Source organism: Primulina tabacum, chromosome 1 (genome assembly GCF_025594145.1).
Source record: "Primulina tabacum isolate GXHZ01 chromosome 1, ASM2559414v2, whole genome shotgun sequence".
In the NCBI taxonomy this organism is placed as follows: Eukaryota; Viridiplantae; Streptophyta; class Magnoliopsida; order Lamiales; family Gesneriaceae; genus Primulina; species Primulina tabacum.
The window spans coordinates 52,285,549-52,291,548 of NC_134550.1; positions in this window are offsets into that span (position 1 = coordinate 52,285,549).

A 6,000-nucleotide genomic window follows, 5' to 3' on the forward strand; every position below is an offset into this window, starting at 1 on the left:
ACACGAAAATTGGGAGAGAGTTTATCATATGACATAAAGTCGGACAAGGGGTGTTTGGTACATGACCTTACACCATTTCGAAGAGCAATAGCATGTCTAAGTCAATAAATTCCCTAGATTCATATATATGACCAAAAATTGCGCAGGTTCAATGTGAGTATCACATGGAGATCCTATGGAGTCGTGACCATGCAGATGATCATCGGATTTCCCTTTTTGAATTGTATCCCGTCGTGACTAGGCAATGTCAAATGGTATCACCCTTGTGTTTGTTATATCCCTCTTTGATTCATCAGCATCACAATTTTCATGTGTTGGCATTAAGGGGAGGTTTGCACTATTAACTGATCTCTCGCTTTCTATCTCAGGTGTAACTACATTTCGAGAAGACAACAACACATCAGGATACTCAAGTAACTCTAAGTCTAAGGATTCTAAGTCTTAATGTCTCTTCCCCCCTGAAGATGAGTATCAAAAAAAGGTTTGTTTTCAGAGGATTCGTCCGAGGAACTACAGGATCGATTATGATTGCTGCCTGTCATTGCTGTTTTTTCCATGGAAAGGGGAATAGATCGAATGCCTCTGATACCATGTAGTTTTGGGAAGAAGGAAATTATTTTAATCCTTAAAGATAATAGAATACAGATTACTCATACATATAAAGCAAATTAACCACATGTTTCCTAATAATCTAAAACTTCATCTATCTGAAATTCAAAATACTAAACAGTAAAGAGTATGTCTCTTGTGAGACGGTCTCACGAATCTTTATCTGTGAGATGGGTCAAGCCTACCGATATTCACAATAAAAAATAATACTCCTAGTATAAAAAATAATATTTTTTCATGGATGACCCAAATAAGAAATCCGTCTCACAAAATACGATCCGTGAGACCGTCTCACACAAGTTTTTGCCAATATCAAATATCCTATCTAAATGGTATCTTATAAGATTTGCTAATATTTGACAAAACTTCCCACAGCCATCATAAAAACTATCAACTTGAACCAACACAACATGAACACCTCACTGGGATTTACCGCCTAATAAATTATAGCAAAGTATTTTTTTTAATGGACAAATCTGAGGCAAGGGTGCGGAGGAGGTAGCATAAGCCTCAAATATATGTGTTGAAAGTTGATTCACATAACCCTTTAAATGAGGTTATGGATCAAATATTGCAGCCTGAGATAGGATCTAAGAGCCACAATATCTGAAAGAATCCAACAGATAAGAGCAATGAGAAACATGAGGCTTCAAGGTAAATAGGGTTCATCAATAGAAAGAAATGTATTGTCGCCTGTTACAAGGGTCTCAGCCAATTGCGAATTGAAGATAAAAATATTAATTTTTTAAAACAAAAAATCAAGTATTCTCAACCAAAATATTCAGAACGTTATAAAGCCCTTATTTCACCGGTAATTATATATATTAGTTTATTAAAAAAACACAAGATTTCTAACTTTTCAAAATTTAAGAGATTCTGAACATTCCAACCACAAGAATGAAACTATTGCATATCTGTTAGAGTAAACCCACCCCCACCCCCCCCACCCCCCCAACACACACTCACCCCAAAAAATTAGTTCAGACTGATTCAGAGACGGCTCTTTAAAACCATTTGAAGTGTTATTCTAGGTAGTCAAGGAGGACTCACTTGATCGATAGAAATATTTTGAACTCATATTCTCTTGACTGATAACAACGATTTTCAAAAGATATAAGCTACACGTACTTTTACAGTTGTAAAGTTCCCAACCTTGAAATTTAATGCAACTTCGATGACTTGAAAAAACAGAACTCGTGGCATCTCATGGGAATCTTGGTCAAAACTTTTGGATGCCAAGAATTCGTATGGATTACATCATTCCAACAAAATGAGTATCTCTTTAGCTTTCCTTCCATGCTTGAATCAGGCACATTATGCAGTTATTTGTATCTTCATTTTCTTTATCCAATTGTTCATTAGATATTGCGCCAGTAACCACTCGGAAAATCATTAGCAAAATCGTTTCATGACACGTGATTTAAGATTTCTAAAAAATGCATATGGGAAACAAGAAAATGACTTGAATTTCCTATCACATATAGTTCTCGTTACACAAATTCATATTCTACTGGGAAAAGGTACAAAATTCTTTTTCTGCCAGCTATCGATTTTTTTCCTAACGCCACTAAACCTTGACTAACAGAAACAACTATGAACTCACTAAAATTCATCGCTTCCATTCAGAGAAAAAGTTCCATCTTACTTCAATTCACATTAATAGTACTCAGGGCTTGAATATTTATTAGTGAAGAAACAAATTTTTCGTTCCTTAGCATGCAAATAAATCTTAAATTGACTGGAACTTGAGAGAATAAGCCAAGATTAGAAAAAACTCAAATGGCATGCCAATAAACGACAGATTAAATTTCAGTCTAATGAAGTGTATGTACAATTTTTCTATACAAAGAACATCATATTATTCAGTCTCAGTAAAAGAACATCACATTATTAATTTCTCAGCTAAACGGACACAATACACTGTAGCTAAATAAAGAATAAAACAGATGAATCAATTAATCGATGAAACCAGTCTTTCTCCAAATGGCATTGCGCACCTGCCTGAGATCCCTCCCTTTCAATGTCCTACCAGCCCCCTCGAGCACAGAAAAGGACAACATCGGAGAATCGCGCGCCGCCACCACCTCGTGCGGGGGCAGTATCACACCACTTTCCTCCTCCTCATCCTTTTCCGACAAGATTTCATCAATCTCCATCGCCCTCCTCCGCATTGCTTCAGGGATCACAGGCACGTTAACAGGTGCCGATTGGTGAAAAAGACGCATCCTATCCACCTGAGGGAGAGGAGGCCTTTTCGGAATCATTATCCTGGACGAGAATGACGCCGCGGGTGAAGTGGAAGACGATGAGGACAGCGACACAGAAGCGGGCACCTTGTGGTTGAACACGGGTCGGCCGCCGGATCCAACTTTCGTACCGATGTTGTCGTTTAGAGCTGCTAAGATACCGTCACTTTTGTTGCGGTTTGGGGCGGTCTGGGTGGGACTAGGGATAGGGTTAGGGTCGACGTTCGATAAGGAAGAGCTTCCAGAAGGAGAGCTGAAAATATCGTGTTCTGACAGTTCGAGAGGAGGCGCGGCTGACGAGGACTGGGGCTGAAACATTCCCAAAAGCCTGTCCGACGGGGATGGAGGGCTACGGTGGTGGTTGAGGATACGGTTGGCGATGCTTCCGCGACCTCCGCCGCCGCCGCCGAGTTGTTCCATCACAGAAGAGTGTCGATTTGTGTGTGGAGAGCAAAACGGAGGCGTGAGGTAAGAGGTGTGAAACAATAATAATATAATTAAAATATAAAAATATAGTCCAGTTGGGTAAAAATCATATGTGTTGGTAACAAGCTGTTGGCCTACGATGAGACGCAACATAAATTGTACGTTAACGTACAATTTTGTTCGAAAGTCAAACGACATCGGTGCACATGAGAAAAGTTCGGTGCTCTGTATGTAATCTATTTTGACTTACTAGACTTTTGGAAACTATGGTCATCACAAGATCCTCGGGTGATTTGATTGGCGTGCATCACTTTTTTTTTACCATTTCAAAAAGAAACCATGTGAGTACGGTAGATTTGATATATAATTATCATTAGAGTAGATCTCTTGTAAGAAAAATTTTTATCTATCAGATGAGTCACTCCTACCGATATTCAAAATAAAAAGTAATATTCTTAGTATAAAAAGTAACACTTTTTCATGAATGACCCAAATAAGATATCTGTCTCACAAAATACGACCCGTGAAACTGTCACCCACAAGTTTTTGACTTATCATTATTTTTCATGATTTGAAATGAGATATTTATCATATAAAATTATAATTTCAAAAAATTTTATAAGAATTTTTTGTTAAGTAAATAGATTTGAGTCGGATCAGATATTTATCATATAAAATTGTAATGTGAAAAGATTTTAAAATTATCCTTCAGACATTTTAGTTTTAAAACATACAATTTGTTCTTAAACTTGACCTAAAAAAAAGTAAAAATCATTTTTCACTAGATCTTATAATTTTTATTGATTTGTACTTTTATTTAGTGTAATAGAGTGTGACTGAATTTTCATAACTTATAATTATATATAAAAAATCTCATATCATATTTAATTTAATGTGTAGAAATTTTTTATTAAATTAAAAACTTAAGGAACAATATATTAACTATGTCACGCCCCAAAACTCATGGTGGACATCAGCATTTTTTTAACAATCACACAACTGAAAACAACCAGCATCGTACCACAATATAAACCAGAATCAGTTTATAACATAGTTCCAAACGAAATAACAAATGTCTTTACAAATAAATAACCGAAAAAAAGCAGAATATAATTCGGAAACGTTACAACTGAATAATAATAATAATTTAATTAAACTAAATATTGAAAGTTCACCAGCCCCAAAACTGGTCCGATACCTCTTCCTCGAGTTCTTCATCGGGTATATCTGGGAAATGGTTGTAAGGGGGTCAGTAAGTGGGGGCCGTATCGAGCACAATATAACAACATGCATAATTTGCAAAAATCACATGACTTGCATAACATCATTCATATCACACGCATAACATTTACCAGACAATGAGATTCCTCTACCTTCTATAGTAAATGATATTAATCCCTCCTCTAAAGGGGCGAGGCCATATAGAGGTTACATCTCAACCGCGTAAAGGTCATGTCATGGTTGGGATTCCCACCCATATACAGTCGACTCCTCACAGTGCTCAAAATCGTATGACAATCAACACAAGAAAGGAGTAGGAGAAGAATTGTACTCGACGAATTTTTGAAAACAACATATGCATAAATTCGAAATTTCAACTTTAAAAACAAATCCACTTACAGTATATCTTGATGCTAAAAACGTGGAGTGCACGGCTTTGGATTGGATTGCTTCTCGTTCCTTCGTTCGGGCAGCGTTCGGCTCACGACCTAGGCTAACTTTTGACAGTGTACTCGACCGCAATAATTCTAAACGTGTACTCGACCGTATTTTCAAAAAAAAAAAAAGAAATAAATATGCATAAACGAAATTTAATCTTTAAAACAAGCTCACTCGTGTACTCGACCGCATTTTCAAAAAAAAAGAAATAAATATGCATAAACGAAATTTAATCTTTAAAACAAGCTCACTTACAGTATATTTTAGTGATAAAAAACGTGGAGTGCACGGCTTTGGATTGGATTGCTTCTGGCTTCTTGCTCGGGCAGCGCTTCGGTTCCTTTTTCCAGCCTAATTCTTGGACGAACACAATCAGAATTTCGGCTTAACTATGCTGCTGAAATTTCCGAATTATTGCAGCTAGTGAATCTCGAAATTTGGGTGTGAGAATGGCTAGGGTTGATGGAGTATTTGTAGGTGAGGGGAGAGGAGCTTAAGGTGGCAGCCAAATCTTTCTCATTTGGTATCGAAATCACACAATTTGTCTTCCATTTCGTCACCAAATCTTACCATTATTTGATCCCAATCATTCCTTGATTCATCACCCTTTTGATGGGTTCAAAATTTAGGTGGCTACATCAAAGATTTTGTGAGAAAGGGTTGATGGTTCCAATTAGCTTAGTATCTACCCATCACAATAATTAGGCATTTAATCTAGGAGCAATTTCGAAATTTGCTTGAAATTCTTATGCCCCAATTTTCGAAATATGCATGCCTTGTTGTAAATATTATTGATTTGATACCTAAGATTTCCAATATATAAAATTTCCAATACAAGGATGCAAAATTATTCACTACAAGAAAATCTACATTTAACCACACTCCAAAGACAACGGTTTTACGAAAAACTGTTGTCTTTTTTTTTTAACAACGGTTTCACAGGAAACCGTTGTCTTTGTGCTTTTTTTTTTTTTATCTAAGACAACGGTTTTTAAAAAACCGTTGTCTTTCATGGGTCAAAGACAACGGTTTTAAAAAAGCGTTGTCTATGAGCGGATTT